The sequence below is a fragment of the Myodes glareolus genome, chromosome X (genome assembly GCF_982192425.1).
Source record: "Myodes glareolus chromosome X, mMyoGla1.1, whole genome shotgun sequence".
Lineage (NCBI taxonomy): Eukaryota > Metazoa > Chordata > Mammalia > Rodentia > Cricetidae > Myodes > Myodes glareolus.
This window is the reverse complement of record NC_142053.1, coordinates 142395784-142422380: the sequence shown is the minus strand read 5'-3', so window position 1 is coordinate 142422380 and position 26597 is coordinate 142395784. Positions and strand designations below refer to the sequence as shown.

General features: G+C 37.5%; 1 long non-coding RNA gene across 1 annotated transcript; it reads left to right on the top strand.

The window, feature by feature from the left end:
• The first annotated feature begins 1126 nt into the window (after positions 1-1126).
• On the top strand, positions 1127-24399 carry LOC125417980 (uncharacterized). Its single transcript, XR_007237286.3, has 3 exons — positions 1127-1283; positions 1412-1575; positions 23799-24399. It is a non-coding gene; the product is annotated as an uncharacterized LOC125417980 (long non-coding RNA).
• The last annotated feature ends 2198 nt before the right edge of the window (positions 24400-26597 follow it).

Sequence of the window (26597 nt, the reverse complement as noted above, 5' to 3'; positions counted from 1 at the left end):
ACTTCAACTGCCAATCTAATAAAACTGACTCATATCCAAATGGCTGCGCTTACACTACCCTCCCATTCTGGGGAAAATGTGGCCGGGGGAGGCAGAGTGAGTCATCACCTGGTTTGTTTGACATATGCTTCCTTCCATAAATTGGGAATGGCAAGCAGCACAGTGCTCTGGGCTTGCCTCGGAGAAATGACTATTGCAGCTTCGCTTGAGGAAAATGGGGTGTCTGGTTTGGACAGATGAAGCTAAGCCCATTTATTGACTTTAAATTTCAATGGAGGGGGAGAAGAAATGGACAGATCCGAACAAGGAACACTTGTAAGTACCATTTTCAGAGAATGAAGAAATGGAAGGGTGTTCATGATTGAATTTCTTCCTCAGGTGGTATTTACAAGAAATTGGAAATATTAAGAATGAATGGGCAGCTACTTCGTGAAGTGGGCTTGTTTATTTAATAAGAATGTGCTTTATATGGACAGAACAAAATGAACAGGGAAGGGGGATATGATTTGTAGCTAGCATAAGGATTTGTCCTGATGATGCTTAAACTTGCTTATGGTTTGCAACTGTTTTAATAAAACATGTTTGCCTTAGGATCTTTTTTCGGCCCTTTAAGGGAAGGAAAATGAGGCTTATGCCCCTTTCCCATTTCCCTACCAGTGGTTCTACGAGGCTCTGTAGAACTGAACTGTACAGAATGAAGTTTTGAATGTAAGATTTTCAGTGTGTCTGGCAGAAGCAGGATGAGCTATACGTTTACAGCTGAAGTGAGTTTTTAAACTCAGCCTCTGCTTTGGGATTATTTTTTAATACATGCCAGACATTCTTCTAATTTCTATCCTGCTTGGGTCTCGGCTTCTTCTCTGTCTTTGTGAGGCTAGGGTGTTACTTGTTTTAAAGCTTGAATTGTTGCAGCCAGGGCGTTTTCTGTTTCAGCTTGCTCCCCCCCCCCTTTCCTGAATGAGTGGCCTTTGCATAACCCCAGTAATTCAGAAATCCTACAGTCATAGGGACTGCCCTGTCATGTGACTTAGGTACTAGGTGTTAGTTGTGATTGGTCAGCAGCTAATTGATGGGTCCCTATAAGAAGTCCCGGGTTAGGCGATTTTGTCCACTGTCTATTCAGCCCCTGACTGCTGCTCAAGAGGGGTAGGATGCAGGTGGGGTCTGTCTACTGATTCCTCCTGTGATAGATGATGAAGTAATTGCTACCCTGGGGTCTGCACACCAGTGGAAGACACTCAGATTACTTGTGGCTGATTTGATCAAACTGGCTTCCTGAACTGGTAACTGTAACTTTAATGTAGCTTACTGATTAAACTAAGAAAAATGTAACTGAAAATGTGTGCCAAGAACTTGTGTGGACTTATTCCCTGTCTCCTCTTTCCCTTTTGTCTGATTCATTTTGTCACAGGAATGAAACGCAGATAAGACGTTAGAAAACTTTTATAAGCAAAGTGTCTTGTGTGATAAGAACAAAGCCATTTTATAATCAGATTTACAAAGCTGAGAACGAGTTCCAGGCAAACGGAAGCTGCAGTGTTCTGTCACCAGGAAACACTGCATTTTCCAGAATCGGTAAGTGAAAAGTGGCATTGTCCCTAATAAATATCATATGGTGTGTGGGAGAATTGCAAAATTGTTCACAGACCCCTAACAACTGTGTAGAACAAAAACATAACATGAAAGGTAGGAATTTTAAAAGCAAGCAGCCCTACAGTATAGCCTAAAGGCCGAGAAGGAACCAGGTAATTAAAAAAATGAGCTGAGTGTTACAAGTGCAGCCAAATACGTACTGTAACTAGGTCTTACTTTTTCAGTGGAGGAAACTAAAATCAAAATGGGCTGTTGTACTGAGTTACTGCATGAACTTTCCATGGATAAAAAATTGCATTCATTCTGACTAGCAAATTTGAAGAAATTTGAAAGAAGCAAATTTGAAATTTGAAGAGATACTTTCAGAATTAGTCTGCTCCTTTCCCTCCCCATTGCGTTGAGTGCTTTGTCTAGATCTTTACAAAATGAAAGTTGAAGCAATGCGCCCAAAACATCTGATTGTGAATGGTAGATTCTGGTCATGGATTTTGCTTCATATTCATGTACCAATTTTGAAATTGTTCTGTTTGATTACATTAATAAAGCAAAAGGGTGCCTATTTCCAAATAGTCCATAACATTTGAAGTTGGTAATGAACAACTCTTAGCCGTGTAGTCCCTTTGTGTCTGGCTTCCTTTTTCTGAAACCTGAAATTCAGTTTTCAGATTTTGAGTCTGAGCTGTTCCTATGCTTAAGGTTTCCAGAAAAAGACAATAACCTTTGAATACCTATATTCCTAAAGACAGTGAGATGGCACAGTTTTATATTAAATGTAAATGTTTGATTGCTTGGCTTTGCTGAATAAAGAATGTAGAGAAAGGTTAAGAACAACAAGCAAAGATTAGATAGTTGGTGGCTGCTTGATTTGCCAGTTTCTTATTGGTCAGTTCAAGTAATCATGTGACATATACTTACATAGAATTAGAGAAAATATTTTAAGTGTCAGTAATTATGAAGGTATTCTGGGCAATCTTCATTTATGAATGTAAGCATATAATTATATCCTATGAACAGAATTGTGCTTTGAATTCTAAAGAGTATAATATTGTTTATTTTGTGTTATGTATCTCCAATTAAATTATTCTCATTCTGCTGCTTTTGAAATTATAAAATTCCCAACTTAAAAAAAGCAAGTTATAGCAGGATAGCAAAACTACAGGCTTGCTGTTAGTTGAGTGGGGTACAGATGGGGAGGAGGAAAGTGAGTACAGTACATTCTGTAAATCCCCCCCAACTTTACATACTTTGAGAGTTTGAAGATCATTTTTCTTCAGCTCATAAATAGCTCCCAAGACGTCCATTTAAATTGGAAGACAAGTATGACTGTGAGGTGCAGACCCAGCCGTAAATCAGTACATTGGCATCACAAATTTGTGTGAGTGTCACAATCCATTTGACTTAGTGTGCCCTCCTGACACACATGAATTTATACATTTGAGAGAAAGACATGGTGACAAAGCATGACAATATTTTTAGATAATTTATATTCTACTGCTAGTGTGTATGCAGGGAGTAATACTTATTTTTATCTCTGGATTTCATGTAAATACTTGGATAAGACATGATGATTTAATATTAAGCTAAATACATGCTGGATAGGAAAAAGACTATAAAACCTTTAAATGTTCTTCAGGCATTTATTTAGAAGCCATTGTCTTGAGTGATAAAATTGGATATAATGTACATTGGGATAGTAAATGTTGCAAAGTATATCCCAGAAGAATTATCAAAAGCTTTATTTTTAAATTTACTTTGTCATTCTTTGTTCTCAATGTATTATGCTTAAATATACATGTAAAAAGCATTACTTTGAGTTCTATCCTGGAGTTACTGAAAGTATTAGTATTTTGGTATATTCGGTAAAATATATTAATGACTTGTATCTGTGGCTTTGCAAAAAAAACAACATGAAAGGAAGACATTTGAGAGACTTATGATTAAATTTTATTGAGGTAATCACTGTCTCTGTCTGTCTGTCTGTCTGTCTGTCTGTCTCTCTCTCTCTCTCTCTCTCTCTGTGTGTGTGTGTGTGTGTGTATGTGTATGTGTGTGTGTGTGACATTTATTTGAAGGGGGGCTTTAATAACCAATGAAATGACTGGCTGTTTATCAGAACTCAGATAAGCCATGCAATGTTGTTCCTATGACAACCGAGTAGTTGGGTGGTGATCTTTAGCTTTAAGATCTCAGTTCATAAATGTCATTCAAACCTTCTGTTGCAGTCTCATTGAGTAGGAGGAGAAGGGGAAAGCATGAAGTGTCATAAGTAGGAAACACTGTATTCCTTTCATGTCTCCTTGACTTGCCTTTGTGTATGGGATCACCACGGAACATAGGTCTTGAGGATAATAATACTTAAATACAAAATCTTATGAGAAAATTTGGGAGAGATAAGTACCAACATGGAGTAATAAGTCAGCTTATGTGACGTTGTGCACATCTTTGTCCAGTGCTGAGCAGCAGTGAGAACATCTTGAACCAGTTATTGTAGGCTCTACAAGAGCTGCTAATATTCAAATGCAATGTGAAGAGAATTCTTTGGTAGGTGGCTTACCACTTTGGCATAGTATTCCTCTTACCTAGGCTGACTACAGAAGATTCTGTGTTCTTGCAACATGCTTTTCAACCAACTGTGCATCTGCCATTTACTAGCTTATGTCTTTTTCCAATGAAATAGACAGGATTGCATTATTAAATAGTCATAAACCCTAAGAAATTTCTTACATTAAAAAAATTACTTAATATACTTCAAAAAGAGTTTTTGAGACCTGTTTATGGAAGTGAATTGGCAGACTGAGAATCTAGGGAACACTGTATCAGCAAGAGACTGTTTAGACTAATAACGTACCTAGATTGATTATCCACTTGTGCATATTCTATGCTTGAAGGCATTTTATGTTCCCATTTTCTATTACTCAATGGTTTTGGCAATTTATTTTGTCAATAGTATCTTAAGAATTAGTGAGGGAAAGATTTCAGTAAGTTTTATCCCTTACTTAATAAATATAAATCTACCATTTCATCTCAATCCAAATGCTTCTAACAAGTGAGGGAAAATGTTTTTGTCACAAACTGATAGCAAGTCCTGACCTGAGCTTACAGGAGGCCACTTGTAGTCTTTATTTAGCTCAATAGGTCTGTATGTTTTATCACAGAATTATTTGCATACTTGTTTTAGAATAGAATACCAGACCTACCCTGTAGTTACATACATATGTGTGTATATTAAGTAATCACCCTCTTTGTAAGATTTATAATAATCTGAGTACCTCCTGCCAGATAAGGGTTTCTGACTCTTGAATTAACATTTATTGGACTCATGCTATGTGTTAGGAACTTTTCTAAATATATCCTGGCATCTAGTATAGTGCTTACCAGTTCCTGATAGTTACCCAGGAGATATATTTTAGTGTCAAATGTTTTACATGTATTAACTGAAAAGCCATTAGATTTTTACTCCATTTTATGCAGAGAAAACTGAATAGAGAAGTGAAGCAAATTGCCCAAAATGACATAGAAGAAAATAATACAGTGAGGCTTTACAAACACTGAAACCTGGCTAAGTTACAGGGGTGTATCACCTGGGTTCTTCATTCTTGGTTATCTTATGCTTAGTGTCATCAGAAGGTAATAATATCACCACTTTGGTCATTACTATGGTCCTGTGAAATGTTTTTTGACTGGTCTGTGGTGGAATTATGGGAGTTCAAGGGATCTATCCTCTCAGTGAATCAACCTGACTTCTTTAGTTGGTAAAACCTAAGAGAAAAAAATACTTTTTTTTAAAAAAAATCCCAAGAGAATTTACTTATACGGTTAGAAACAAAATTCTTCCATAGCTATTTTCTGGGACTTTTTTTTTTCCCAGAAGGAGGTCTAGACTGTGAAAGAAGAAATGGTCACCTCAGAGGAAGTTATGCTGGGCACAGGAAGTGGCTTCAAGAAATGAGGCAGCTCCAGTAAATTGAACTGCCTTTACTGAATTTCGAAAAGGAGTGCTTCTTAAAAATATGTCTAAGGTGGTTCTCTTGTACCTGTGTGTTTCTAGTGATTAAAAAATTCTTCTCAGCCCTCCCCTGTTTTACTTCCTTGTCCTTCTGTCCCCTCTTAGGTTTTTTTTATAGCTCTTACTTCCTTTTGGCATATTGTGCATTTTATGTCCTTGCTTGACATTTTAGTCAATCACTCCTGGTATTGTTTGCTTTGAACAGATGTAAAGATTTTTAAATATGTATTTTGATCTCTGTCTTCAACTTCCCTTATGCTCATTTCAAACTACTGTAGATGAGGGGGAAAAATGTTTTGCTGACTTTTTTTTCTTACTTTCCTGTCTTCCTTCCTTCCTTCCTTCCTTCCTTCCTTCCTTCCTTCCTTCCTTCCTTTCTTTCTTTCTTGTCTTTTGATACATACATGTTTTCTCTGTGTATCTCTTGACTGTCTGTCCTGGAACTTGCTCTATAGACCAGGCTGGCCTTATTGTTACAGAGATCTGCCTATCTCTGCCTCCTGAGTGCCTGACACCAATTTTTTTTGCTATTACTTACCATTTTATATTAATAGTTCTGAAAACTTATTTCTCCTAAACAAATCATGTAGATTTCATGCTCAATGTTTGGAGAACAGATGTTTTTATTCAGAAGGGGAAACTGAACCAGTTTCGAATGGAGTTACTAGGTATATATTTTTTAAATTTAGAAATGAGATGATTGGCCATGTATTTTCTTGCTATCAAGAAGAGTCAAAATTAAGGAGAACATCTAAAGTAAAATCATTTTATGAACTACTTTGAACTTATAGAGATTGGCAGCAAAATTAGAACATGTATTTCAGGTAAAATATCAACACTTACCTACTAAACTGCCCTTGTTTCTTTGGAAAATAGTCAATATAAAACAATTGTTATACATACGATATATTAAAAATGGAAGTGATTTAATATTAACATCTTCTAGTTCAAATCCTTAGGATTTCATACTATAACTTATCTCTCACTATTCCATTTATTCTAATTTATACATTCTAAAGTGTGTAGACTAATGTAAGACATAAGGCATACCACATATGCTATTAGCTGTAAATTATGTTGTTATGTAAGTACATCATTATAGCTCCTTTTCTTTAATTTTTCTAAAGGAAAAGATTTGATACATATAGAATTTGGATTTGATGCTTTTGTAAGTCAGTATAGCAACCAGAACATTTGCTTTTCTTAGCTAGAGTAAATAACATCTACTTTGTTTGAAATCACTTTAAAACTATTAATCTCAATGTAGTAATAACTTCGTACAAACAAAACAAAAAAGAAGAAAAGTAACTACAAAGAGAAATATATATATATTGAACCTTTCAGAGACTGGATGGTGGTACATGCCTTTAATTCCAGCATTTGAGACGCAGAGGCAGAGAGATCTCTGAGTTTGAGACTGTCCTGGTTTACAGAGTGAGTTCCTGAGGTTTTACAGAGGAATCTGGTCTTGAAAAACCCCTCAAAAGAAAAGAAATGTAAATTTTCTAAGCTACAGGGTGGCCAGATTAAGATTTCATTTTAAAGCACATCTCTGTCTCTTTCTTGCAATGAAAAAGAATTCTTTCCTGAAGCACTTGGCTGTTCTGCTTGGGGACCTTATTATTGGTGTTATTGTAGCTTTTCTGCCTTTGTTCTTTTTAATGGATAACATATTGTTTAAAAGAGACTCTTTTGATATCCTCCTCCCATACACTTTATAAAGACCTTAGCTTAGTTTTTAACAAAGAAAGCATGGTTGAATTTATGTAGTCACAGCAATACTTTGCTTGGACCTTTCGCAGTTCTGATTACCTGCATGCAAAAATTATCTCCAAATCTGAACTGTTTATTCTGTGAGAGGCCCAACATTGGGGATCAAATGTGCTTGTGCTTTAAGTGTACTTTGCCCCTCGGTACCTGAGTGACACCATTGGTTTTTCTAAAGCACAGAGCCTGAGGAGAGTTTTGGTGTTTCTACCTGATCATACATAGAAGTGTACATGGTAGGGAACCTGGAGTAATGGTGCCCCATACACTTGTATTTCCCAAATCCTTTCGGTTTAAGCCAAGACCTATGGGTTTATGCTAACATATGTGACTTTGGGTACATCAGATTAACTAAAATAGCAACAAGTTTTTGGTTGCCATTTGTTGTGCACTTAGTATGTTTTGAGTAGTTGCTTCTGTGGGTACTCCAGTGGCAGTACCCTATTAGATGCTCATAGCAAGCTGTTGGTACCACTGTCTCCTCTACTTTCTAAGTGAGGAATCTAAAGCACAGAGAAACAAAGGAACTTACTTTGGGACACTGTGTCTGTTGTAGAAACAGAATCTGAATCCAAATAGACTGTTGATAGCTCAGATGGGAAGTTCTTTGGGTTCAAAGGCAGAGTTAAAGTTGACTGAAGCTCAAAGCAGTGATCTTCTCAATTCTGTCTAAAAAAGTCACATCTTTCATGCTTGGGTCTCTCAATATTGAAATACACATTTGACTTTTGCTTCTTCTTATATCACAAATCAGTAGGAACGGTCTTAGTCATGGGTGTTTTATGAATTTTAATTAGGCCGCTGAAATCCAGGAGGGGAATTTCTTATTTTCAGTTAATCTAAATCACTAATACATTTACTCATCTAACTTCCCCTATTTTTCCCTCTCAAGTTTCCATTTGAAGGTGGGGGTAGAGGGGAGAATTATGTGAGCACTGTTATCCTAGGATGGACTTTTGGTAGGAAGATAAAGTGAATGAGGATTTGTATTCATGAATGTCTTTTAATTTTATCTTCATTTAGTTCTGAAGACTTTCTCTATAGAACAGAACTTGGAAGCAGCCACTGATGTCCATTAAAAGGAAAGCTTCATGTTTGCACCAGGAGTTAACTTTCAGCTTGAAAATTAATAGCTTCTTCTTACTGCACTTGCTGAAATTTGATTTAGAAGGTATGTGAGGCCAGCCCAGCCAAGTCCATGAGTACTTGGAAATCTCTAAAAATTCTCATTGGCCTTGAACTGGACCTACTCCCAGGAGGATATAAAATGGTGTTTGCCTTCATTCCATCATTTTTATGCTCATTCATTCATCTTTATTTTCCCTCTTTCATCTTCTTCCTAAAGACAAAGAAGGGACAGAATAAGAGTCCTTGGAATGGGGTTGGAGAGAGAAGTAGAAACGGTAAACTTTCTTTGTCCTTTTTCTCTCCGTAAAGGTCTTTTATTTGATACTTGTCATTGGGGGCAGTATACCTCTCCCAGACTGACACCAAGTTTTTAAGCATCTTCTGTCAATTAGTTTCCTTGCTTAAATGGAAGAAAAAGCTTGGGAGCTGCTTGGATTGATTGACTTCTTTTCTTCTTGGCCAAAAGGTGATTTCTGAACACCTAACCTTTCAAATCATTTCTATAAAGAATAGTAAATCTTAACAAGAGCATCCCCAAAGATATCTTAAAGAGTAGTTTAAAAGAGACTTGAACTCTGATTCTCACCTCAGTTAAATTCAAGGTTTTTTGGTTGTTTTGTTGTGATGGTGGCTATTTGGTTTTTAACATCTAAGTAAAGTTGTGACAAGTAAGGAGTTATACCTTTTGTGAAGAAAGGAAGATATAACACTGCTATCACTCCAGAGAAAGTCATACTTCTCACCACTCTACCATTGGGAACACAATTGACTTTTCCTTATAATTAAGTAGTAAGTTTAACATGAATTTTCCTACCTACAGATCTTTTAAAAATAGCTATTCAAATTCTTCTCAAAAAAACAGAATGACCTGTGTTTTTTAGCCACAAAGACATTGCCAAGAATATGTAGTTCAGTGTGACTTTTGAAGTTCTCATTTCTAGTGAGCACATGGCTCACTGGGATAAAAAGGTAATGTAGATCAAAGTTAAGCAAACAAATTGGTCAACACAGGGTTTCTTACTTTCCCACATTCTGTTTGGCATCCACACCCTAATAGGCCCTCTTCTGTTTCTACCCCTGAGTGGTGGGGAGGTTATAAAGCAACTATTCTATCTTCTATGCACAATTTCTCTAAACAGATCATTCATCTGACCCTGTACTTCTGACCCTTAAAGTTTGAATTTTTTGGTAAGGTGTTAATAAAAGTTGTTTCAGGTCCCAACTGGACTTGGTAAGTATGTAGGAGAATTAATAGGCAGAGATACCACACAGAGAAAGGTTCATTTTAGTGTTATAGTCTGCAGCAGTGAATGAAGTCCTTGATTACATGGTAGGTGGGAAGAAATAAATATGTGACAAGTGTTAGTAAATGTTATGGCAGAAAACGCAACCAACTCAGACATATAGGGAGTGCTGCAGGGTTAGAGCTGATGAAAAAGCCTCTGATGTAGTGGCATTTGTGCAGAGAAATCCATAGAGAGATCTGGCACAGCCACAGTGGTAGCTGGAGGAAGAGAACTTTAGGAATCAGAAAAGGAGGACAGCAATGGACACATCAAGATGAACCATTTAGGAATCTGTTCTCCACAGTAAGATTGTGCTGAAAGGTATGAGGCAGAAACTAACTAGAGGAGGGATAATATTTGCAATAGGGAACTTGGAGAGCTGAACGTCTTTGCACCTTATAAAATCAAAGTGAGTACAAATTGTACAGGACTTTCTTTTGATAAAATGCTTCCTTTGTGATTCTAATTGTGATGTGTCTTATAAAGCTCCTAGTAAAGAAAAATACATGGGTATCCCATGTATTCAGAGAGTGATGTGAGGGGCCTGACTATTAAATAGTGGTGTGTTTTGATTCACGTATGTTTCCTGTTACTCTCTTCCCATAGGGAATGGCTTTGTACAATTTGTTTGCAACTTAAAGCAACCTAGGCTTTTTTACTAGTTCTATTTTATATTCAGTCAATTAGTAAAGTCCCTCTAACTTATTAGAAAATTTTGTTTGACCCAGGTTAGAAAATTGTATAATCCTACTGATTTTACAACTGGAAACAAAAAGGGGACCTAGGAAAATGAAAGCAGTTGGTCAGTTGGGAAGGGTAAGAATTTATATACCTTTTTAAAGTTATGTTGAAAACATATATTTGCAATTCATTAAAGGTAGAGCAATGATGGCCATAAATACTCCCTATTGTCTATTTTGTAATCTAATACCAAAAGTCTTGATTTGTGCATAAAGAATTGGCAGTTAGTGATACTTGCGAGTTTGCATGGCAAGCGTGAGACCAGACATAAAGCATATGCATACCACTTTATAGACAAGCAGACTAGACCAGATTTAGAATAAATGGGGCTTGATAGCCACTTATAGATCTTACCTAAGTGGATCTTATTTCCTGATACCTGAGCCCTTATCAAAACTTCTTATCATCTGGCCTGACTAGCTAGTGATGTATTCCTGTTAACCCTTATATTCTTTTTTAGCAAGGAGCTCACCTGCATAAAAGAATTTCTGGTTTTATTGTTTAAAATTTGATTCAACTGGGCCATATATCATCATTGCTTCTGGCTGAAAGTGACTGATCTGTTTCACTTGAGCGGAAGGAGAAATGAGTACTTTGGGAAAAGTGTGGTGTCCAGGAGGAGGGCTCCATTTGCTGCCTTTCTTCTTTCCCTGACCTGACTCAAGAACTCAGGGTGAATACAGAGAGGCTTGGAGCTTATGAACACACCTATCTTCTTGATTGTGTTGCATATAGAGCCAAGAAGAAGATGGAGAAATGGACAGGGGAGGAGGAAGGGGAATCCCAGGGGCTGAATATCAGTCCTTCATTCTTCCTGGTGTCCTGGGCATGCTATGCTGTCCATTACTGCTTACAGCCTATGAAGCAAGGGAGTACTCATGACTGAGCATCACTTTGCTTGAGGAACTGGAAAGAGTGAGGAATTCAAGAATGGCCTTTAAAGGCACTATTTTGTATGAAATCGTCCTGTGTACATCTTTCACTGAATCTACTTTCGAGAAATAGATGACTTCTTGCACATGTTTTGTCTATAAGGATTTTGTTGCTCAGTCCTTCCTCCAAGACCCAATCTTAATCTCCTGGACTCAATCCTTGTTCTCTTTGCCCTGGGGTTTCCCTCTCCTTCCATGTAAATCCAGACAGATTTCTGCTTGTGTTCTGAAACCTTGGTGTTTCTGCCTTCGACTTGAGCCTCTTTGAAACGATTGTGTGGTGGCTGGGCACTGCAAAAATGAGTCAGTTCCTGCAGTTTGGTTACAAGTTCTCAAAAAGTATTTCAGAATGTGGATGTGGTCAGCAGAGTCATTTTCCAGGCATCTAAAAGGAAACCCACATCAACTGTAACAATTGAGCGACGACCTGGTGGTGCCACACAACAGAACCAAAACTGTTTTCTCTCAGCAATGCCTAGAACTGCCCTCCTATTTAGGTGCTGTTAACGAATCGCCACTGGGAATTCACGTTCTAGGTTGCATGTCACATTTTCATCTGCCACCATTTGCACAAGCAATGCAACTTGGTTTTAACCTTATTTACTTTTGAATATGGGCCTGAGTTTGAATAGAAGAAATTATTATTTTGTAAAATAGAATCGGTAGGATTAGTGTATATAGTTCAAAGATTTGAAAGAAATGTGACTTATGGATGAAAACTGGTAATTTTCTGAGGAGTAACCAAGAGGTTTTCGGGGCTACCATGTAGTATATAGGGTTATTCATTCACTAATTAAACTCTGATTCTTGTAGCAGTAGTCATATAAATAGTTAAATTCTTTTCAAGCTGTGAAAGAGTTTCAGGTTTATCATAAATAGAACATGGGCTTTAGAAAATATTATGGGAATTTTTATTTACTTGTGCACTATAAAATCAGAGTTTGCTTCAACCACTTGTGGAACTGATAACATTTTCAATAATAAGAAGTCAACAAAATTAAAACATGGACAAAGGATCTCAACAGACATTTCTCTAAAGAAGATACTCATATTACATAGATAAGCTCAAGAAGGGTGTTTAGCGTCATTAGTCATTAGGAAAATGTAAATGAAAACTACATACTATTTGAACAGCTGAAATGTAAAAGGCTGACTATCAAGTGGAAGTTGAGAATGCAGGGATTTGGGGCTCTCAGACATTTATGAAGGAATGTGAAGCCGTAGGGATATTTTAGAAGACAATTTGGCAATTTCTTAGAATGTCAAACATACACTTACCATGTGATCTAGCTGTCCTGTTTAGAGGGATAAGAAAGCCATGTATACGTGAATGTTCATACCAGTTTTATTAGCTATGATCAAGAAGAGGAAAATCCAAAATGTCCAACTGCAACTTAATGGACAAATATATCACTGTATTTCAATGGATACTGCTTAGTAATGGAAAAAGTTACTACCTTAAATAAAATGAGGGACCCTTATGCGAATACATTAAATATAATGCTGCTTACATAAATATCTAGAAAATGCAAAGAAGTTATTAATGACAGAAAGACAAGTTACTGTATCAAGCAGAGAACAGAAGGGTAGATATAGCAAGAGGTGAAGGGTTGCAAAGGGAAACTAGATCTAGTGGGTAATTTCACTTTCTTATTTATGTTGTTATTTCATGGATGATTCTATTTTCTGGACTTCCTGATCATCTAATTTAATTATGTGTGGTTTATTGCATCTTGGTTATTCCTTGATTTTTGAAGAACCTGAAGAAAACAAGATATCATCATTATAGTAAAATGGAGGGTTTCAAAATGTCCCAGTTTGGTAAAATTAAGATTATGCTCTCTTAGGGAGGGAAAACCTGATAGAGTTTCAATGGTTTTGGTATAGAAATAATAGAACTTTCGTGGTGAGCATCCAAAGTTGAACAGTAGTGAATGTAGCCTGTAATCTTTCACCACTCCCTTGTCATTTAAATGAATGTATTTTTTAACAAAGTGTTCTCTCCATTCCCAAATTGGTAGAGCAGCTGCCTGCTTGCCTTATGAACCTGAACTTACACACCATTGTTGTTGGGCTCCTAATCAGCAAGGCTGCTGCTTTGGAAGCTGGCCTCAGGTTGTAAGGTCCCTACTTCCTTGTGTGCAAGCCTTTCCGTGGTCATGTGGTTCAGGTTCAGGAAATGCCAAGCTGTTTCCTGGATCATGGAACCCTTGCGTCCCTTTCTTTGATGAGAAAGCTCACCATTCACTATTCTTTCCTGCTACTTGTACATACACCTTGTTATTTTCCCAAACTTATATCATTGACTATTTGGTCAAGACTCTCAGCTCATTTCCAATTCTTCCTACAAGGACAATAAATAATAAATAATTGGTTTCAAGTGATCCACAAAACCATAGGTAAAGGCAGGTGCTGTTGAATTTTTTTTTTTCTTTCCCCTGGAAGTTTGGACCAGGCCTGGTATCTTTTTCATCTGGGTTATGTTGGTAGCATATTTATTTTCCAGGTACCAGTCACTTTAAATGTCCTTCATTATCTCATACTTTTTCCCACTTGTGGTTTTTAAGAATTTGCCTCCATAGTACTCCTTACATAATTTGCTATCCAAACTTGTCATCAGCATATGTGATAAGCTCTAAGGGATAAGCTCTCTGGGAGATGGTACTTAAGCAAACATGTTTTGAGGAGACATAAGGAGAGTTCTGTGGGCAAGTAAACAGAGAAACAGCATCAAGTAGGGCGCTTGCCTTCTAGGTTTCTCAGTACCTTTATATTTGTAGAGAGATGATATGCAATTCTTATTTGTAATAGTCAAAGAACTGTGGGGTTGTTTTTTCTTTGCTTGGTTTTATTTTTGTTTATGTGACTTATATCCTGGTTGAGGGCTCTAGTAGACACACTGTTTTGTAACTTGTTTGACATATTGATAAAAATGACAGTTTTCCTAAGGACTTTCTGTCTATTTCCCATTCACCTGTTGGAAACAAAACACAACTTGTTTTCTTAATGCATCTTGAGACTTCTTGTCTCTGAGTGTTGTGTTCATGGTTGGAGAACTCATTTAGCTGAATTTTGGCTTTAAATGCAATAGGGGCTATAGTAATAAAGGTGAACAAAGAATGTTAGGTTCTGTCTAGATATGAAACTCAGTTAAGGAGAAGTCTATTGCCTTGTTTCACTTTGGTCAAGTCTGCTACTGCTCTTTTATCACTAATGATTCTGGTCCCTGCCAGTTTCTTAGGGACAGCTCAGGAAGAAATGTGGTGATGGGCTTGACAGCTCTCTCCAGTTTATCTGGGATTTCCATATATGCACTACCACTGTTAGGATGGGAAAGTAAAAGAATGAGCATGTTTGGAATTTTTCCTTCTACTTCGTTCCCCAAATTACAGCTTTTTATCATCAGAGTAAGGCTTACAAAAGAGACCATGTCAGAAAGCAAATTGTAATTTCCCATGAGAATCTGAAACAGTCTTGATAGGATAGTAAGAAGGAGAATGAACATCATGTTATAGGCTTGGAGCCAGGAGCTCAGGAGAATGCAGAGCCTTTTCGGGGAGAGGGAGCACCTGGGTATAGAAGCCAGGGCCTCACAAGTGCTAGGTAGACACTGCTGCTGAGTTACATCCCAGCCCTCTTACCCTTCTTTTTTTTAACTGATAGCTGTATTCCTAGGGCACTTTAACAGTCGCATCCACTCCTACTTTACTTCCAGCTAATTCTTTCAAGGCATACCTCTCCTGACCTCTTTTTCCCCTCATAGAAAGAGGAACCAGATTTCCCCTGTGTTACTTACCATCAATATAAACAGCAATTTTATTTGTGTTATTTCCCCTTTCAACCTAGTAATGAAGTCGGCTACTGTTCCTCTGCACAGGAAGAAAGACTTCCTTTATCTCTTGCCTTCCCCTAGGCTTAGAAATAATCTTCCCTTTTTTGTGGTCTCTAGACTTTAAACTTTTCAAACTTTTTCATTAAACTCATCTCTCCAGCCTTTCAGGTTTTCTCATCGTCTACCTAGGTAAGAGCACCCATCCAGGAAACAGATGTCCCCACTGAGGAGTGTCAGGGTACCTGTCTTCCCTTATCCGTGTTTCTGGTTTTACTGCACTGACTGTCATCCCTTCTCCTTGCACTTTGTCACTAGTAGTGATCCTTTTTAGTATCTGTCTTCCTTTTTATCTTGCATATTATGCAGTATAAAAATAGGTGATTTTCAATTGAGAACAGATTTCTCTCTTCCTTCCTCCATCCTTTCCTCCTTCTCTAATGTTTCATCTCATATGGTGCATAGGCCAATGTTGTCCTTGAATGCTACCTGTCTTGTTTTAAGGCAGCTTCTTTTGTTGGAACTCATCAAGTAGAGGAGGCTGGCTAGTCAGCAAGCCCAAGGAGTCCACCTGTCTTTGTCTCTCTCCATTGCTACGATTACAGCTGAACACCAGCATATGCTTTTTCGTTGCTGTTGTTGTTGTTTCGTTGCTGTTGTTCAAACTTTGGTGCTAGGAACGAAATCCAAGTCCTCATTCTTATATGGTACTGAGCTACTTCCAACAAAATAACTTGCTCTTCTGACCAGTTGAAGAAATGGATTCATTTTCACTGCATAACAACCAGCCTCAACCAGTTTAGCAGCTTAACTTAGTTTATATTAATCATAAGTTCAGATTATATATATTCCTGTCTTTCTCACATTCCCTACAATTTATAAATGACTATTCCTTGAAGTCTCACAAACCTTTTCCATTTCTCCTTGTTACACTAGAATTCACATTTTCTTCCCCTTTCCTCTTTGCTGAGCATTGCATGTTGTAGCTGACAGCTTATCAAATAGAGTCTGCATGTGTGGTGATGCAAATTTAACATTTTACCCTTTTCAGATTATCTGACTTGGTGCTTCCATATCTTCACATTCCATCAGGAAGCTCATTTTTCCTTCTTTTTCTTTATGGTTGGAGCTATTTGTATAGACTTAGATTTTAAAAAAACCACAGAACCTTAGCTGTTGGTGCATATAGTGTAGCTTGACTTTTTGTAGGCTTTCATGGTTGTGCTAAGGGCTGTAGTGAAGGTTAAGAGGTTTTCTGATAGCTCTCCCTGCCTAACCCCAGAACTCTTCATTGCCTTTAAGTGTACAAAGACATACACAGGTGCTATCCCTAATGGAGATGTTCATCCATGGGGTTTCAGGGTTTTCTGTGTGTGGTTTCTTTGAAGTGTGTTATTATTATAGACATTTTATAGTTGACTGACCTCTGATTGACTTTGGTGAAAAATGTTTACAAAATGTTTCTGGCATCTAGGGACTTGAAAAAGAGTGAGATTTGATTACTACCTAAAAGCACCTGTGTTCTCACAGGGAGTCACATTTCTAAACAACTAATGTCAGAGCAGCGTGAATTTTGTTTCTGAGCGCAGCACAGACCTATCAGTGAGCAAGCCCCAAAGAAGCATCCTTCTTCCCATCTGTGAGGAGTCCTAGTGCTGGGCAGGAGGAGCTGGACAACCAGCACACAGAGGGCCCACCACTTGCTTCTCTTTTAGTTTGTTTGAGCTGAATAGAACTTGTTACAGAAGCACTAAAAATTCAGCACCATGGAAAATATTGGATGATGTAAGAGTTGAACAATGGCAAAAACAGGCTTGGTGGTCAATATTGTAAATGAGGCCTACAACCTATGATGTTAGATATCTTCAGAAATTAAACAAAATACAAGGTATTCTTTTTTTAGGGACTGACTAGTTTGTTTGCTTGTTTATTCTTTCTACTTAAAAGTTTACAAAGGGTTATTTCATGTCTTTATTTTCATTAATGGGATGCAAATAATTTTATTTCCCCTTTTCAAGACAAGAATCCTACACTGCCTTACACATTGCTAACATTGTTTCTAGAAAATGCCATAGATATTTTTTCCAGATTGGAGGGGGGGAGAAGGAGAAGGAGAAAATGGATTTAAGACAATTAATTTCTGGAATTTATCCACACACAAAAAAACTGTCACTTAGGTAACAGCTATCCTTTTCTCTCAGTATATTTAGTGAGCAAAACCCACTTATGTTTTCATCCTATAATTGTTTAAAAAATTGATCTTTTTCTACTCATAAGGATTAAAGACATGTATCTAATTGCTAAGTATTAATTTTAAGAACTAGTCTGAGTCTTTATTAGCTGGAAGAGGTTTCACCCTTAGAATCGTGTTTAGGATCTTGTGCCAACCCAACCCTTCCCAGGCCTGTTCAGGCTAGAATTATTTGGCAGAGATTGTCTTTTTAAAAGTATATTGAGCAGGAATGTCCCAGAAAATGTTTACCTCAAACTTGTAGAACAGTTTACTAAATAGAGAGATGTGAGGATCAAGTGACCATCAGCTGATATAAATGTTTTTGGTCATTGTAGTCACAGGACCTCAGGTATGCCGGAGTGATACAGGCTGCCACCACGTGCCTGCTTATGGTGATAGCCTCAGTCAAGTGCTCTAACGTAATGCAGAAAGAATCTAAGTTCACAGGAATGTACTTTAATTAGACACCTGTATTTAAAAGGTTGATTTCTCGTCCAGAATAATTTAGCCTTGTGGCACACTGTGTGTATGTGAATGCATTTCTATACTGGTCTATACTCAGGGTTAAATAGACTTTTTGTTCTCTACCATTGGAGAGGCACGTGAGTTTTCTTAAACAGCTTTATGAAAGTATGACAAAGAACAGCACACTTCATGTGGGCAGTTGATGAGTGTGAATATATGTAAACATATGTGATGTCATAGTTCCAACCACTCATATTCAAGTTTGTTCTGAATATGTTCTCCCTCTCTGTTCCTTTGTCTGTCCCCCTTCACCATGTGTATGTCTATTTTTTAAGGAACATTTAATATAAAGCCCATCTAGTTGGAGACATTTTTATTCACTTTTAAATTAATGATGACTTTGTTAAAGTCCTGGATTGACTTGTGCTCTTTCAGTGCCATCAATGTGTTCGTGACAGAAATTGACTACATTCTTTAGTTAATAGAAGGCTGGTAGCACATATGCTATATGTGACATGCCACTGGGGTGGCTTCTGGAGATAGATATGTGGAACAAAACTACTAGAATTAGAACAATCACAGAACTAAAAAGTGTTTAAAAGCTCTTTTTTTTAATAGATTACTTTCTTTTAAGTTTTAAAAAGTCCTTTGAACATTTTCAAAGTCTCATTCTGCCAGTGCTGTGCAAGTAGCTGGTCCTTCTGCATTTACTTCCCATATAGTGTTTAGAAACAAAATTTCTTCCCAGAGCTGTCGTTTCTAAAGTTGGAGACACTTTTGGAAGGCAAAATAGAATTGCCTGAGGAAAGAAACCTTCAAAAGAAGTTGAGTGATTCTATTCTCGCTTTAGTTGAATGACCCTCCAAACAGCATTTGTTTCATTTCTCGGGAAACTTTGATGGAAGTGTAGTGTTCTGTCTGGCAACTTTGTTTTTAGTGTCAATAACTTTCTATCTAGTTCAGCCTGTAGGCTGCTCCGGTTTGACTGTGGAGTGTAGGCTCTTCAAATGCTAGGGTAACTCTGTAAGGAATAGGGTTCCAAACAGGCTCTCTGGCAGTAGATTGTAGACTTAACTTTTAATGAGTCTTTGCCTCCATTTTAAAATCTCTTTTCCCACCACAGACTAATGATCTTCAGCCAGAATGGAGTCCTTTGTGTATTGTTTGTGTTTTGTCTCTTTGTGGTGTGAGTTGGATTCAGTCAGTGGATCCCTTGGTTACAGCTTTTTTCTCATATGGGGCTTAATTATTAGGTAATAATATTATGTAACTTGACTTTGTAGTTTAATAATGTTTTTTCTCTTTGAATTTTATAAACTTTTAAAATGTACTGTTACTTAAAATTTTATATCATTCTGTTCACTTTTCATTAGTTAGTGGTGAATACTCATGAAATAAACTTGAGTAAAGTTTTATTTATAGTTTATCATGCATTACTTGTATGAATTTAAAGGAAATTAAAAAATTTTGCCATCTTTTGTTTGAAATTTTAACCACAATAGGACTAATTACATTTTGAATAATTTTATTGTTAGATAGTAATAAATATACCTCCATGCCCTCCCCTCCAATTCATTCCTTTAATTGAAAACAGATTCTTTTTTTCATACAATATATTCTAATTAGTTACCTATCCATCTGTCTCCCAGTTCCTCCCCACATCCCCTTTCATTCAGACTCACTCTTTCTGTCTCTCTTGAGAAAATTACAGGCTTCTAAAAGATAACAACCAAACATGACAAAATAAATAAAACAAAAACTATCGCATCAAAGTTGGACAAGGCAAACCAATAGAAGAAAAAGAGCCCCGAAGGAAAGCAAATGAATCAGAAACCCACTCATTCACACATTCAGGAGTCCCTTAAAAATACTAAACTGAAAGATATAATATTTATGCAGAGGACCTACCTAGTACTGACCCCTGTGCTTACTGTAAGCTTTGCTCAGTTGATTTAAAGTGCCTTGTTTTCTTGGTGTCCTCCATCCTCTCTGGCTCTTACACTCTTCCTGCGTCCTCTTCCATGAGGTTCCCTGAGCTCTGAGGGGAGGAATTTGTTGAAGACAACCTATTAGAGCTGTATGTTCTGAGGTCTCTCTCCCTGTCTGGCTGTTGGTCTCTGTATTAGTTTCTGTCTGCTGCAGGAGAAAACTTCTCTCATGACTGAATAATATCTGAGTATAGCAGATTATGACTATGAGTCATTTTATCACTACTTTAAAAAAGACTAGTAATATTTTGTTTTACCCTAGGTCTGGGCTATCTAGTCTCTGATTCTTGATCACTCAAGCAGTATTAGGTAAAGGTTCTATCTCTTAGAATGAATCTTAAGTCAAATCAGGCATTGATGTTTGTTCCCACAAGCTTTTTTTAAAATTTGTATTTATTTATTTATTAAAAATTTCCACCTCCTCTCATCCTCTCCCCCCCCCACCACATTCCCACTCCCTCTGGCTCCCCAGTTCTAAGAGAAGTCAGGGTGCCCAGCCCTGTGGAAAGTCCAAGCCCCCCCTCCATCCAGGTCTAGGAAGGTGTGCATCCAAACAGACTAGGCTCCCAAAAAGCCAGTACACGCAGTAGAATCAAAATCCCCGGTGTCATTATCATTGGCTTCTCAGTCCGCCCTCATTGTCAGTCACATTCAGAGAATCCGATTTGATTTGCATGCTCATTCAGTCCCATTCCAACTGGCCTTGGTGAGCTCCCATTAGATCAGTCCCACGGTCTCCATGGGTGGGTGCACCCCTTGCGGTCCTGATGTTCGTGTTCTCCCTCCTTCTGCTCTTCATCTGGGCTTTGGGAGCTCAGTCCAGTGCTCCAATGTTCCCACAAGCTTTGTAGCAGCATTGCCCTAGCATATATTTTGCACACAGGACAGATTATAGATCAAAGGTTTTGTGGCTGGGTTAGTGTTTGCATTTTTTTTGGTAGCCTGCAGAGTATCTTTCTGTGTCATAGACACCAGAATATTGGAGTTCTATGTATACAACAGCTCAATCCTTTCCATCTTCAATGAGTTGTATGGGTGTTGTGTTCAACAATGGACCTTCCGATCTGTTTGTGGCGAACAACCTATATTCTTTGCAACAGGTTGGATTGTTTGGAGTTTTCCATGGAACCCCTTTGGCCAACACTTCAATTGGATGTAACCCAGTTCCAGTAGTGGAAACTTCATTTGGTGATATAGCCAGTTGCGATTCTCTTCCCCATTATTCATTAGAATCGCTTTCATATATTCTAGAAACTTTCCACTGTACTATGTTTCTATACCACCCAAATTCCCTCCCTCAATCCTACCTGCCATCCATCACCTGATCCTCCCATTCCACCCATAAAATCTATTGTTTTCCCCTCCCAGGGAGATTCATGTAACTCCTTCCCTGTCCTGCCCCATCACGTCCATTCCTCCATATCTAACCTCTCTGGGTCTACAGATTGTAGCTAAGATGGACTAAGATTTGTAAATGAACATCTGTATAACCGTGACATTGGAACTAACCAAACTAAGCCCTTGCCTCACTCTGGAAGCTTTTTCTATAAAAGGTGATTTAGGAACACTTGTAGAGTGTTATGAGATGTGTGTTTGTGTCTCTATAAATGTTTTATATTATAGTAAGTGTAAGAGCCTGCTTAAAACTGAGCAAATGCTCATTTTTCCACTCATCTCCTTATGCATGCTCCTTTGTAGAGAGTATTAAAATACTACTAATAGATAAAATTAGTTTATAATTATTAAAAGGGGAAAAAGCAATCAAACAAAAGCCCACTTCCCTTGTCAATCCTAGCTGTGCTCCCCAAAAGAGCCAAGTACACTTTGGGTTCCAGAAAGCTGCTTTATTTTCTTACTGTTAACAGTATTGGAATAAGCCACTTTTCTTGATTGTACATGTATTTGACTATCATTCTATAGTCCAACTGCATGTCCATTGAACTTGTATTATTTGAAAGTTGTAAGCCTTTAAGAGCTTTCTTCCTGATGAGACCCCTCCTAAATCTTTCTAAGTGAATGCTGCAGATTATTAAAATAAAAAAGGGGCAAGACTATAGGATGTATGTGCTTATATTTACATTTGAAAATGACCTTAAATGCAGAAAACAGTGATTGCCTGTGATGATCAAAAGCAGAAATAGAGTGCCTTACTTGAAATCATTGGATCCTTTTCTGCCCTGATGCTTTAGACACTTGCCCCCCCCCTCTCTCTCTCACACACACACACACACAGCCCACAGGGCCCTTTCTCTAGATGTATGTATGACTCTCTTCTTCTAGTCAGTCACACACTGCTAAGCTACCTTAGAAACAGTACCAGTGCTTTCAACTATTTATTATTCTATGAACTAGTTGCATATGTGCTGGATTCTTTTCTTGTTTTTCATTACTCTTATTGTCATCTTTAATTCTCAGTTCTAAAAGTCAGGGATATTTTTTCAATATTGTATTCTTGAGTCCTAGACTGAAATACAGAAAAGTGTCCTAACAAGTATTTCTAGAAAGATAAATGAATGGCCGGATCAATAAGGAACTAACTAGTAATTTAAACCTGTATTCTTTTGTAGGGGAACAGCTTGGAAATAACAAACAGATGAGGTACTACTTTGAATATTGTTGTAATGGTTACATTTTAATAATTTTTTGTTTTAGACATTTAGTAAGTGAATCTAGAGGTAGTTAAGAGCTACATATTTTTACAACCCAAGAAAAATATCCAACTGAGAACTCCTGGTTTTGTTTTATTAATTTCTGTAATTGATATCTTTTCTTCCACAGATTCTCTTCTTCTAAGAAGGCCACAAACTTTCCAGCTCTCAGAAGGATTAGGGTGCCCTCTGTAGCTCAGTAGCCAGTGTAGATCCTGTCTTTGGTAATCAGCAGCTACATCTGGCTACTGGGTCTCTGGTGGCATCATCTAGCATCAGTTATGATACCCAGAGCAAGGTTAATGAAGTGATAGCTTTGTCTGGAACAACACAATTTCAGAGTTTAATCTTCCGTCATTCATTGTATTTCAAGAATTTTATGACTGGTGAGGCCTCTGTGTGTGTTCCTCCTTATCCTCCATTAAGATACACTTTTCTATTCACCTCTCTGTGTATCATATACCTAACATGATATTCTTCTATCTTCATGTCTGTACTTCCATATATCTTTTGACCTTTAAAGGGCATTTTAAAGATTATGTAATGAATGACGGGCAATAGCATTATTTGAAGAAATTTCACCTACAAGTAAATCACAGTAAATTTTACTTCTGTTTTATTTTATCTGTGGTAAATAAGACACATATCAATGTTAACATCTTGGTTAAAACAGTCATTTACATTGAAATAATCTGAATGATTTGCAGGCTGAACATCCAGGTCTGGGGCATGAACCTGGCATACAATGTAGATTTCTGTGTTTATTAGGCAACAGCTACATTGTCTGCTGGGTTTCAGGCTACCTGGAAGCGATTCTCCATTGACCACCTTATCAATATTTTATCTCTAATATTTCCGAGTCACTTTTCTAGGAGCCATAAATGAGTGTATGACTTATGTCATTGAAAAGAACAAAGAAAAGGACCTCCATGAAGCTGATCACCTTAGCAATTAATGGTTTCATTGTGATTTCATCCAAAACAGTCTCATCAACCTTGTCAGCTGAAGAAATAAAAGATAAGATGTAATGTCATCCTTCCTTTTCTTCCTCAACTTTTAAAGACTGACTGTGTTATCATAAATGCTTTCTGTTTGTTATTGCTGACAGAGAGTAAAACACCTTAGCACACTGCTCCCCTACCTCACCATTTGTCCTCATTTTGGTTTCTTTTCTATCTACAGGAGCCTAGTTTATTTCTGTTCTTCCTTCATCATTGTCCCAAAACTTTTATGAAGGACTTTCCAGTCTCAGTAGAATTTGAACATTTTATTGTGTTTCAACATCTCACTCCATTATTAGTTCCCTGAAAGCTCGCCCTAGAATTTACTGGACTGTCCACTACTGCTGACCATCCCTTCTGAAAGCAGAAAAGCATCTGTGTGTTGGAATGAGAAGAATTTTAGTTGAGGAGCTCAAGCATGACTTTTCATGGTGAAAGGAAAAAGAGAATGGAACTTGCTTCTAAGAAACTCAAGTTTTATAATATGGTTTGTTTGCCTACTCTTTTGGTAAATAAATTTACACTTATGAATATTTTTAGAAAGTAGAAATTGAAGCTAAAATTCTCAGTGGAGGAATAGTTTTAAAGGGGGATTTATTAATTATTATATAAACTAGAGATTTTTAGTAAGAAATCATGTATTTTACATTAATGTGTTTAAAAAATGGAAAAGGAGTAAAAGTGATATAAAGATCAATGTCTATGTAATTAACTAATTGCTAATGATGGTAATATAATTTGTTTTTGTCATCTTCTGCTGAATTCAATAAAAATGAAGCTAATGTTGTCTGTTCTTTGTGAGATTATGTTTCCTACATTCCAGTTCATTCCATCTCCTATTTTGTTCCCAAGCCACTGGTCTTCTAAAAAAAGGGAGTGCTCTATTCAGGTATTTGACAACATTTTAAGTGTGATAAATGGCTCTCTACAGCCTGAATTATTTAATTAAAATCATAATTACAAAACTATCTTGATAGTTATCAAAAGGAGAGTGTTTTCTTTCTTCCATCTTGCACCCGTGAAACTCTGTGAAGTTGTTTGACAATCACTAAACAAAGTGTTGGCCGCAGAAACAGATGTGAAGAGTTTCATACCCAAGGTTTCATTTCCTTCTCCCAAGTGACAGAGCAATTCTGGATGGATGCTCTAAGTATGGTCAAATATGGTGATATAACAGGAAATACATATTCATACTTGTGTACAGTGTCTGAAGTCCTTGTACTCTATGGAATAATAGGGATACTAGGAGCATCTTTTACTGTAGTTGTTGGTCTGTTCCTCACACAATACTACCCAAAGTCACTAGAGTCTAGAGCACTGAGTCAATCTTTTGTATGCTAATTGATAAGTGGTGATGAAGTGGGGTACCCAGTTTGGCTTCCAGAAAGTGGCTAGATGCCAAATCACCATGATATAGTGGGTTGAAGCTTCATGCCCCCTGTTCTTCCAACTGAATAGGTGACTTTTTTTTCTATATTTTTAGTATTAGGTGTGGATCCCAAATATGCCTCCAAAGTACATTGAGCCATTACTACAATATCCCCCCAGCCCAGTAATCACTTTCTTAGTCCATTCGTGTGGCTATAACAAAATACCTAAGACTTGATAATTTATTTTTTAACAACTCCAGGGAATAAGTCCAAGACATCAACATTTGTTGTCTGATAAGCACCTTTTTGGTGTTTATTCATGTGGTAAAAATACAAAAGATAGTTGAACATAATTTTCACATATTTTGACCCTGGTACTCTTCTCCTAACTCCTTCATGTCCTTTTCACTTGTTAACACACTTATTTTACCCCAGCAGTCCCTGAAATCTTAAAGTCTTACTACTGTTACACTTCTGATCACAAGTTTCAACAGGAATTGGAGGTGGGGGGCTGACATTCATTATTGCCTGATTAATGAATATAATGGAACATCCTCCAACTCTGAAGGTCAAAATGTCTTTGGTGGATGTTCTACTGAGCACATGACCTTGGGAAGGAATGGAAGCCAGGTGTCTTCCAGCACACGTTACCACATACATGACTTTGGTTGGGCTGTTCCTTACTTGGCTCCCTTAGGATACCTGAGAAATGTTAAATCAACTTCCCTGGGTTCTGTGAGCTATACCACAATTTCCCCAGCATGAGGTGTTTTGGGAACTATTGATATATAGATAGGTGGACAGACAAATGTAAATGGCAACAAGCAATTGACATTTGAAGTAGTACTGGGAGATTGAGCTTGTACTGTCTACAATATGATGCCAGCTCCAAGGAGAAAGTAGCAAAGTAGAGTTAAATGTAGACACTCAGCCGCTGTCATGAAAGTCCAAGACATTGACACATTCATCAGAATGTGGTGTGGGAGAATTGTCTGTATTCTGTCAATCATATTTTAATAAAACGCTGATTGGTCAGGCAGGCAGTATAGGCGGGAAAGCCAGACAGGAAGTAGGGGTGGAGCAAAGAGACTGGGAATATTCTGGGACACAGGAAGCTCTCTCTCCACTCCTGCGCAGACCACCAAAGAGGCAACATGTAACTTGCCCAGCTGAGAAAGGTACGGAGCCAATGTGGCTAACGTAGATAAGGCTAATGGGGTAACATAAGTTATAAGAGTTAACAAGAAGCCTGACCTAATGGGCCAATCAGTTTATAACCTTATGGAGTTCTATGCATGATTTTTCTCTTTGGGACTTGCCGGCTTGTTGGGGTATCCGGCGGGACAGAAACCCCAACAAGACGGCCCTCATGTTACAAGAATGGTGTGAGTAAACACAGGGTTAAAGGGTGAAAATGTTCGGAGACTCACTTTTTCACCAACTTTCCCCCCTTGTCTCTGTGAGACCCCTGGAAAAAAAATAGACCAAACATTTAGTGGCTTTGTCTAGAAGTGAGAAGCACAACTGTAGAGAGATACACACATGTATAAGTAAAATATGTTGAAAAATATAAACACTAAAACTGCTAGTGAAAACTTAAAATGGGACAA